A 12,047-nucleotide genomic window follows, 5' to 3' on the forward strand; every position below is an offset into this window, starting at 1 on the left:
CTCGGAATGGCTATGGAAATGCCATAATAGGTAGGTATGGTGGCTGTTTTGAGGAAGGTATATGGTGGGTGTATGGTACCGGCGAAAGTTGCGTGGTACTAGAGAGGCTAGCAATGGTGGAAGGGTGAGAGTGTGTATAATCCATGGACTCAACATTAGTCATAAAGAACTCACATACTTATTGCAAAAATCTATTAGTTATCGAAACAAAGTACTATGCGCATGCTCCTAGGGGGGTAGATTGGTAGGCAAAGACCATCGCTCGTCCCCGACTGCCACTCATAAGGAAGACAATCAATAAATAAATCATGCTCCAACTTCATCACATAACGGTTCACCATACGTGCATGCTACAGGAATCACAAACTTTAGAACAAGTATTTCTCAAATTCACAACTACTCAACTAGCATGACTCTAATATCACCATCTTCATATCTCAAAACAATCATCAAGTATCAGACTTTTCATAGTATTCAATGCACTTTTTATGAAAGTTTTTATTATACCCATCTTGGACTAATTTTATAGCCAAAGAAAATTACCATGCTGTTCTAAAAGACTCTCAAAATGATATAAGTGAAGCATGAGAGATCAATAATTTCTATAAAATAAAACCACCAACGTGCTCTTAAAGATATAAGTGAAGCACTAGAGCAAAAAATTCTAGCTCAAAAGATATAAGTGAAGCACATAGAGTATTCTAATAAATTCCGATTCATGTGTGTCTCTCCAAAAGGTGTGTACAGCAAGGATGATTGTGGTAAACTAAAAATCAAGGACTCAAATCATACAAGACGCTCCAAGCAAAACACATATCATGTGGTGAATAAAAATATAGCATCAAGTAAAGTTACCGATGGACGAAGACGAAAGAGGGGATGCCTTCCGGGGCATCCCCAAGCTTAGGCTTTTTGTTGTCCTTGAATTTATCCTTGGGGTCCCTTGGGCATCCCCAAGCTTAGGCTCTTGCCACTCCTTATTCCAAAATCCATCAAATCTTACCCAAAACTTGAAAACTTCACAACACAAAACTCAACAGAAAATCTCATGAGCTCCGTTAGTATAAGAAAATAAACCACCACTTCAAGGTACTGTAATGAACTCGTTCTTATTTATATTGGTGTTAAACCTACTGTATTCCAACTTATCTATGGTTCATACCCACCGATACTAGCCATGGATTTATCAAAATAAGCAAACAACACATGAGAAACAGAATCTGTCAAAAACAGAACAGTCTGTAGTAATCTGTATGTTTAGAATACTTCTGTAACACCAAAAATTCTTAAATAAATTGGTGGATGTGAGGAACTTATCTATTAATCGTCTGCAAAAAGAATCAACCTAATCTCACTCTCCAGTAAAAAATGGCAGCAAATCTCGTGAGCGCTAAATTTTCTGTTTTTTACAGCAAGATCGCAGAGACTTCCCCCAAGTCTTCCCAAAGGTTCTACTTGGCGCAAACACTAATTAAAAACATAAAACTACATCTAAATAGAAACTAGATGAATTACTTACTACTAAACAGGAACAAAAAACAAGACACAAAAATAAAATTGGGTTGCCTCCCAACAAGCGCTATCGTTTAACGCCCCTAGCTAGGCATAGAGATTTCACTGATGCTCACATGAAATACAAGAATTGAAGCACAAAGAGAGCATCATAAAACACGTGACAAACACATCTAAGTCTAACATACTTCCTATGCATAGGCATCTTATAGGCAAACAAATTATCAAGGCAAGCATAAACTAGCATATGCAAGGAAGCGGAAAGAAACAATAGCAATCTCAACATAACGAGAGGTAATTTAGTAACATGAAAATTTCTACAATCATATTTTCCTCTCTCACAATAATTACATATGGGATCATAAGCAAATTAAACAAAATAGCTATCACATAAAATATTTTCAACATGATCCACATGCATGCAAAGTTGACGCTCTTCCAAAATAGTGGGATTAACATTAACTAAAGTCATGACCTCTCCAAACCCACTTTTATCGAAAATTGCATAAGATTGAACATTCTCCAAATACGCAGGATCTAAAGTTGACACTCTTACAAACCCACTTTCAATATTATTGCAAACATTATTATCAATCTCATATTCATCATGGGGCTTAAATAAATTTTCAAGATCAAAAGAAGAATCACCCCAATCATGATCATTGCAACAAATAGTAGTCATAGCAAAACTAGCATCCCCAAGCTTGAGGTTTCGCATATCATAACACAATTGACATTAAGAGAATTTATGGTAACATCATTGCAATCATGCTTTTGATTCAAGTAACTATCAAGTATGGGTGCAATAGCAATAATCTCGTGTTTAACATAAGGAACTATAGCAAATTCATCTCCATAAATATTGGCATCATGGCTATAAGAATAGCAAGCATCATGTTCATCAAGGGATATTTCAATCAAATCATCGGAATCATAATTATCTATAGACTCGTACATATCATTATTTTCTTCCAAAGCAACGGTCATTCTCTCAATAAATTCCTTAACATAGGCATTGTGAGCATAGTTTTCATAGCAATATTTAAGTATGTTGGAATTTTCAGATTTGTAGAGAGTAATATCATACTTTTCAATCAAAGAAGCAACTTCATGAGCACCTTTAAAAATGACAAATTCTTCAGTTTGTTCAATATCATAGTAACTATAAACACCCTTTCCATAAGAAGATAAGATTTCATTATCATTAAACTCACATAGGTAGGGAAGGTGTTTTTTAGGGTTCTTAGAGCAACAAGTAAAGTCATAAATTTCACAAAGATTCTAAGCATAGCATAGCAAACTATTTATTTGATACCATAAGAGCTTCCCCTTTTCAGAAAAACGATGACGCACAAAATGAGCATGCTCATCTAAATATTTCCCATCAACTAGGCTAGTTGGGGTTTCAGCACGAGCGCATAAGGATCGAAGATGATCCAAGTAGAACACTTTAAGTGGATCCATATCAATAGATTTTTAGCAAGCAAAGATGCAAGCAAATAGAAGGCACATGGAAACACAAACAAAAATACATACGGGAAGAAGGCAAAGAAAAGGCAAAGGTTTTCGAAAATCTTTTTAGAAGTGGGGGAGAGGAAAACGAGAGGCAAATGGCAAATAATGTAATGTGAGGGATAAGAGTTTGTGATGGGTACTTGGTATGTCTTGACTTGTGCGTAGATCTCCCCGACAACGGCGCCAGAAATCCTTCTTGCTACCTCTTGAGCATGCGTTGGTTTTCCCTTGAAGAGGAAAGGGTGATGCAGCAAAGTAGCGTAAGAATTTCCCTCAGTTTTTGAGAACCAAGGTATCAATCTAGTAGGAGACTACATGCATGTGACGCCCGGATAATTAGGCTACAGTAAACCTCTATTAATGATGCCATGTCACCACAGTTACTGTTGTTAATCTCGCATTAGTTCAAAACTGATTCGAAATTCAAATTCAAAAATATGTCAAACAACAAAAGTTTCAAAAGTTGTAACAAAAATGTTCGGGTGGTGCTGAATATTACAAGGGTAATTATAGTAAATAAAACACATGTTTAGAAAATGCATAAATGTTTTAAATTGAATTAAAACAAAAAAGGAAAAAGAGAGATAAAAAGAAATACAAAAACAGAAAAGACAAACAAAATTAAAATAAAAGGAGAAAGGCCCCCCTGGCCCAACTGGGCATTAGCCCAGTCAACCGGCCCACCGATGTCGGCCCACCTACTCCCCTTATTCCCCCTCACCGTAACCCTAGCCACTACAGCAACCCCGCTTCCCCTCCCCACTCGCCTCTCTCTCTCCCCCTCCTCCCGATCCCATCTGGATCAAGGAGGGGCTCGACCTCGACGCGCCGACCGCACCACCCCCGCACGACCCATCGTTGTCGTCCTCTCCGTCGTCGACCCGGCCCCGACCTCGCCACCTTATCGCCATCGACCGCTGGATCCCGCTTCCTCAACGGATCGCCACCCCGCCGTCGCTCGTCCCCATACTCCTCCTCGTTGGCCTGCACCGCGTCGCCGTCATCCCCGACCTCCACCTCGCCCCCCCACTGCCCCGTCCCTACAATTCCCGGTGAGGCTACGGCCTCCGCCCTCCTCCTTCCCCTTTCCCTCACGCGACCTCGCCTACCCGCGCATCGCGAGCGCCGCGCCTCGCATCGCCGAGCTCCGCTGTGAACCCCCCCCCCCTCAGCTCTGTCCGCGCCCGCACTCCCCTGGAGAGCGCCGGCACCCGCACCCGCCGGTCACCACGCGCGCACGCGTGCCTCGCCGTTCCCTGCTCACGGCCCCGCTCCCCACGGCCCTACTCGTCGGCCCGCGCGCGCCCGTCATGGCCGTGTCCGGCCACAGCCCTCCGCCCCGCCTTTGCAGTCCCGTCGCCGCTCGCTGGCCGGACCCCGCTCCGGCCATGGCCTCGCCATGGCCACTGACCTCCCCTGCGCCGGCGCCCTGCCGGGTCCACCGCCCCTGGGCGTGCGCCTGCTCGGGCAACATCGCCCCGCGGCCCCGTTAACCACCACCCGCGCGCCCGCTATGGCCCTTTGGCCCACTGACAAAGGGGCCCCACCCCAGAATGTATTTTAAAAATAATAATAATAATAATAATAATAATAATAATTAAAGAATTAATTAACTTAATTAATTTTGATTAATTAAACTAAAACAACTAATTAAGCCTAACTAATTAACCTAAACCCTAATTAACTAAAACAGTCAATGACAGGGGGGTCCCACCCCTGTTGACTAGTCAAACGTTGACTAGTCAACTGGGTCCCCCTGGCCCACATGTCAGCCTCTGTGTACATTCTGTGTACACAGGGCTGGGTACCCATAGCATTTTGTCTATTAATTTTGAATTAGTAATAATTTCAGAAAATGAATAAAACTTTGGAAAATCATATAAAATAATCCGTAACTCGGATGGAAAAACTTTGTACATGAAAGTTGCTCAGAACGACGAGACGAATCCGGATACACAGCCCGTTCATCCGCCATGCACCCCTAGCATAGTGAAAAAGCAACTTTCCCCCTCCGGTTCGTCTGTCCGAAAACGCGAAACACCGGGGATACTTCCCGGATGTTTTCCCCTTCACCGATAGCACCTCATACCGCGTTAGGGCACCCCTAGCACCGCTACTTACCATGTCATGCATCGCCATGCATTGGTTCACATTATATTTATTATTTCTTCCCCCTCTTCTCTCGCTAGACACTGAGACCGACGCCGCTGCTACCCAGTACGACTACGGAGTTGACGACCCCTCTCTCTTGCCAGAGCAACCAGGCAAGCCCCCCCTTGATCACCAGATATCGCCTACTCTCCTCTATACTGCTTGCATTAGAGTAGTGTAGCATGTTACTGCTTTCCGTTAATCCTATTCTATTGCATAGCCTGTCCTTGCTACTACTGTTGTTACCTTTACCTGCAATCCTAATGCTTAGTATAGGATGCTAGTGTTCCATCAGTGGCCCTACACTCTTGTCTGTCTGCCATGCTATACTACTGGGCCGTGATCACTTCGGGAGGTCATCACAGGCATATTCTATATACTTTATACTGTTACATTACCTGTGGTTCTGTTCGGAGTTGGGGGCTGAAGGGGCAGGTGGCTCCATCCCGGTAGAGGTGGGCCTGGGTCCCCGACGGCCCTCGACTGTTACTTTGTGGCGGAGCGACAGGGCAGGTTGAGACCACCTAGGAGAGAGGTGGGCCTGGCCCTGGTCGGCGTTCGCGGATACTTAACACGCTTAACGAGATCTTGGTATTTGATCTGAGTCTGGCTACTGGCCTATACGCACTAACCATCTACGCGGGGACAGTTATGGGCACTCGACGTCATGGTATCAGCCGAAGCCTTCGTGACGTCAGCGACTGAGCGGCGCGCGCCGGGTTGGACTGCGTAACACAACTTCCTTTGTAATGGAGGTTGCTAGGTCTGCTCACCGGCCGCGTACGCAACATGCAGGTGTGCAATGGGCGATGGGCCCAGACCCCTGCGCCATAGGATTTAGACCGGCGTGCTGACCTCTCTGTTGTGCCTAGGTAGGGCTGCGACGTGTTGATCTTCCGAGGCTGGGCATGACCCAGGAAAGTGTGTCCGGCCAAATGGGATCGAGCGTGTTGGGTTATGTGGTGCACCCCTGCAGGGAAGTTGATCTATTCGAATAGCCGTGATCTTCGGTAACAGGACGACTTGGAGTTGTACCTTGACCTTATGACAACTAGAACCGGGTACTTAATAAAACACACCCTTCCAAGTGCCAGATACAATTGGTGATCGCTCTCTCACAGGGCGACGAGGGGAGGATCATCGGTTAGGATTATGCTATGTGATGATACTTGGAGGACTTCAGTCTACTCTCTTCTACATGCTGCAAGACGGAGGCTGCCAGAAGCATAGTCTTCGAAAGGACTAGCTATCCCCCCTTATCCCGGCTTTCTATAGTTCAGTCCACGTATAATAGCCTTATTCCAGTTGCTACCAATGCATACATTTGTAGTATAGCTCCTTGCTTGCGAGTACTTTGGATGAGTACTCACGGTTGCTTTCTCCCTCTTTTCCCCCTATCCCTTCTACCTGGTTGTCACAACCAGATGTTGGAGCCCAGGAGCCAGACGCCATCTTCGACGACGACTCCTACTACACCGGAGGTGCCTACTACTACGTGTTGCCCGCTGACGACGACCAGGAGTAGTTTAGGAGGATCCCAGGCAGGAGCCTGCGCCTCTTTCGATCTGTATCCCTCTAGCCTTCTTAAGGCAAACTTGTTTAACTTATGTCTGTACTCAGATATTGTTGCTTCCGCTGACTCTTGTGCCTTCGAGCATTTGTATTCGGGCCTTCGAGGCCCCTGGCTTGTAATATAAAGCTTGTATTATTTTAATTTGTGTCTAGAGTTGTGTTGTGATATCTTCCCGTGAGTTCTTGATCTTGGTCGTACACATTTGCGAGCATGATTAGTGTACGGTCAAATCGGGGGCATCACAAGTTGGTATCCGAGCCGACTGCCTGTAGGAATCCCCCTTCCACACTCCTTGGCCGAAGTTGAGTCTAGACATTTCAAAAACTTTTACTAACATGGCTGTGTGCCTTACGGGCCACGTCACCATCTGGGTGGTATTAGGATCTTTTACTCCTCGTATATACTCTGGGACTCTGATCTCTTTTCTATTCAGGTTAAATAATTTTACTAAATCTGACTCTAGGTTCTCATAACTACTTTATCCTGGAGAGCCCCTTCGGTCCAGATGATCGCCTGTTACACCAGAAGATTTCGAAGATACTATCCGATATTCTCTCAAGACTCTATGCCCATTGCTTTTGCAATTCACTACCACCGAAATATCCCTATGGATAAATACTTACACCTGTTGTTCTTACTTCTATTCCCAATCGATCTTGTTATTACAAGATACCCCGAGAATACTTTGTGCCCACTGCCTTGCAGTTTCTTACCACATGAATACCCCTACGAATAATTTCTCACACTTATCGAGTGTCCACTCATCCCAGTTGATTCAAGTAATTCACAAAAGTCTTCGAAATACTATTTGAACTTCTGAAAATCCTGAGTAGCCTATTGCTCTTGAAATTCTTGCTGGCTTGCATTATGGTTAATCCCAGAAGTCTCGTTACCTTATTGGCATCCCTTGTAATTTATCATGTTGAGTCCGTTGATTCAATAAGTTGCGAATGCTTGCAATCCTCTGGATTATCCTTCCGGCTCAGACGTCATTTGGATATGATCTGGTTCTTGACCAATCAAATTGCCACCGATTGTACCCCTAAGGCTACTCAACTTATCCATCCCTAATCGGAGCATTGCTTCTGATCCCTTGTCTTGGAATTCATAATTCCTTTGCATTTGAGCTTTGAGTTAGTCAGTTGTTTCTATAATCTCACCTCCTTGCATTCTTTCTTCCTCTGGTTGAGTACCGATGCTCACATCAGATCCCTTGTGGACCACCAGAACCTTTGTCGTATTTTACCCGACTGTGTCCTTCATATTTAATAACCTTGTGAGCCTTTCCATGGGTAAATAATGCCTTTGGTAAATTGTATTCTCTGCTTTGTGAACCATGCTCTACTTTCGAGGTTGTATTATTTACTCCAAAGTTTGTGGTATATGTTCCTAAGATGCCCTGATGGGTTGAACCTATTCCTTCCCTAATCCGTGTGAACCCGAAAGATTTCACGGGTCTTACTTATCTAGTATTGCACCAGGTAAAAATTTCAACAACTATTGTCATTTTCGAAATATGAGAGGTGAATGAAAGGTTATGCGTTGAACAAGTGGGAGTCGACCTTGAACCCTGTGTTCATGCCCATGGACCTGATGTATACCTTATCATGGAAGCTTCTCTTAAAATAATTATCCCCTTGTTTTAAGTTCATCTTGTATCTGTGGACGTGGTTCCGTCCATGTTTCTCCTTGATTCCATTTCTCGTGCTAGTTTGAGCACTTGTCTTCTGTAGAGCATTACTCTAGTTCAACCTCTACTTTGATCTATCGTTCAGTATTACCTCCTGGTATCTCGAGATTATCATGGAACCGCATAACTTCTTACGAGTTCTTCATCAAGTGCTACATTCTCATTGATTCCAATTTTCATGGGCTCTGAGTTATTAAACACTCAAAGACACCAATAATTGACTCAAGTCCGCACCGTGATTAATCAGCTCTTGGTAACCTTCATTACTTATGAGTTTGAAATCGATCACGTCATCCCTAGCCTGCTTGGCTATATCCTTGTCGTGCCGATTTTAACTGTGCTATCTGGTCCTTCCCGGAGCAAAAATTTCGATGGTGAGCTAATCTTACGTCGATCTTCCTTGTCATATCAATTGTCCTTGAACAACAAGCTTGATTTCAAGTTTGTGTCGTACCTATGGTTCCAATAACTTTTCGCTTCATCATTTTGTTGACTTGGTGTCATCGCCGATCGATTACATCTTCATGAAATCTCTCAACAACTTTGTCGTGATCATCATCAACATTTTGACCCCTTCCAGGATATCAATTGAATTCATGATGAGAAGTACCATCCTTGCCCTCGATGATTTGTGTTATCATCGACCACTTTATTGCCTTCCGTTTAACACAAACTTGTTCGTGTTTCATGATACACCTTGAGATCCTTGCTATCCAGCATTTGTTCTTTACCTTGGAGTATTACCATTTATGTCAAGAGTGTCGTGAGAATTTCACCACCTACTGAGCATTCTTGATACATGTAATACTTATCACCATCACCATTCCTTCTTGGTCCTCGTGTTGTTCCTAACCGGAATACCGACAAATGAACTATGATGTGTGAATACAAAACTTTTAGCAACCCTATTGCTTTGAACCAATGTTTAATTGTGTATGTTTTCCTCGAGCATACATCTTTATATCATTTTGATTTGACAAATGTTATCTCCTTGTTCACCTAATTGGGGAGATCCATCTCTTGAAAATCTCGATTGATTGACACTGAGTCCATCAGCCACCCCCTCATCCTCTCCTTCGGTTAATGATGAACTCATGATTTGGGACTTCCTTCCATAGTTCATTTCCCGAAAATCTTACAATGTCATCTCATCAATTGCGTTGCACCTTTTCTTTCTCAGGCATCTTGAGTCTGAAGTATCCTGACACCAATCAGACCTGAATCTCGGTCAGGTATGATGGTTGGAACATATTTTCAAGTGTTATAACATTGGACTTTAACCCGATAAGATGATATCATGCCTAGCACACTTGATCAGAGGACCTATTGTTATAGTATCCTCTCTAGAAATGTTACCCATTCTTTCGTGAGGAAATTGCAAGAATTATACTATAAGTTGTTCCTGATGAATCCCTTCGTGTATCCAGAGTCTGACCTTTGCTTAAAGACCATGTCAATGCTATCTCGAAGCATGTCTGTGGTACTCTTATCATCGATAAGAACATTTGAAGCACAATGCTAACTTTCTATATCATTTATCCTAACACCGTAGCATGGGCAATGTCATGAAATTACTCTGTTATCTACTTTCTATCCTGTCATGGATATCATGCTCTGCTTGTCTTTGGAAGGGTATACCCCTGAAATGTGTGTTTAAACACATTTTCCTTTCCATTGTTCTGTTAATCTGATAATCACATTTTCCTTTCCATTGTTTTGTTTAACCTTCTTGAGGTTTATATGATCTAGGCAGTAATAAGTCACTGCTTTTGTAAGCACCTCGGTGTACAACTCTGTCAGTAAGAACCTGTTACTATTGTTGATGACATTCCGGTATCCACCGATGGACGAGAACTTTGCCTAATGGTCTGCCTCGTTCAACGAGCAGGAAAATGGTTCTCTTCGTCCCTCGCCCTTAGTATCGACGTTGTTGCCGACATAATCGACAGGCTACCCCCTGACATGCCTTGCTTGCATGATCACGCAAGACGTCTCCGCCCTTCCTACTTTTAACCACATGGTGGGCCCATAACCCACAGTTCCCAGGATCGAAACCTGACTCTCCTGTACAACCCTGTTTCTAATGGTTATTCTCCATGCTTGGCTTCGTATTTAATTCATAGGCCACCTTCCTAGTGCTCTATTCTGGTATCAGACACAATGTTAACTCTCGCCGCTCTGAACCCCTTTCTCACTCTGGTTCAGACTTTGAGCAGCTATCTATCCGCTTGGACCCTCTCATTGTACCTTCGTATCGTACTCTTGAAGTATTTTATATGTTCAACTCGAGAGATAATCTTATGCTCATTCATGGTTAACCCAGATTGTTCCCCTCGTAAGCATGCTGTCGTAGCCGAGCTGCCCCTTACCTATTCGTAAGTACGTTGGAGTTCCCGAAGAAAAATATGATGACTTCCTCATGATGACCAGAAGCAGAGGAATGAAGGCATCGATGTAATGGATCGACCTCTCCGAGAAGAGCAACCAAGAACGAGAAGACTCGGTAGAATTTCGTAGCCACATCTTTCCCTTAATCCACCTCCTAAATCTCGGGACGAGATTTCTTATAGTGGAGGAGAATTGTGACGCCCGAATAATTAGGCTACAGTAAACCTCTGTTAATGATGCCATGTCACCACAGTTACTGTTGTTAATCTCGCGTTAGTTCAAAACTTATTCGAAATTCAAATTCAAAAATATGTCAAACAACAAAAGTTTCAAAAGTTATAACAAAAATGTTCGGGCGGTGCTGAATATTACAAGGGTAATTATAGTAAATAAAACACATGTTTAGAAAATGCATAAATGTTTTAAATTGAATTAAAACAGAAAAGGAAAAAGAGAGATAAAAAGAAATATAAAAACAGAAAAGACAAACAAAATTAAAATAAAAGGAGAAAGGCCCCCCTGGCCCAACTGGGCATTAGCCCAGTCAACCGGCCCACCGACGCCGGCCCACCTACTCCCCTTATTCCCCCTCACCAAAACCCTAGCCACTACAGCGACCCCACTTCCCTTCCCCACTCGCCTCTCCCTCTCCCCCTCCTCCCAATCCCATCTGGATCGAGGAGGGGCTCGACCTCGACGCGCCGACCGCACAACCCCCCACGACCCATCGCTGTCGGCCTCTCCGTCGTCGACCCGACCCCGACCTCGCCACCTTGTTGCCATCGACCGCTGGATCCCGCTTCCTCGCCGGATCGCCACCCCGCCGTCGCTCGTCCCCATACTCCTCCTCGCTGGCCTGCACCGCGTCGCCGTCGTCCCCGACCTCCACCTTGCCCCCCCCCCGCTGCCCCGTCCCTACAATTCCCGATGAGGCTACGGCCTCCGCCCTCCTCCTTCCCCTCTCCCTCACGCGACCTTGCCTACCCGCACGTCGCGAGCGCCACGCCTCGCACTGCCGAGCTCCGCTGCGAACCCCCCCTCAGCTCTGTCCGTGCCTGCACTCCCCTGGAGCGCGCCGGCACCCGCGCCCGCCGGTCACCACGCGCGCACGCGTGCCTCGCCGTTCCCTACTCACGGCCCCGCTCCCCACGGCCCTACTCGCCGGCCCGCGCGCACCCGTCCTGGCCGCGTCCGGCCACAGCCCTCCGCCCCGCCTCT

The sequence above is a fragment of the Triticum urartu genome, chromosome 2A (genome assembly GCF_056163025.1).
Source record: "Triticum urartu cultivar PI428250 chromosome 2A, HENAU_Tu73, whole genome shotgun sequence".
NCBI classification, from domain to species: Eukaryota; Viridiplantae; Streptophyta; class Magnoliopsida; order Poales; family Poaceae; genus Triticum; species Triticum urartu.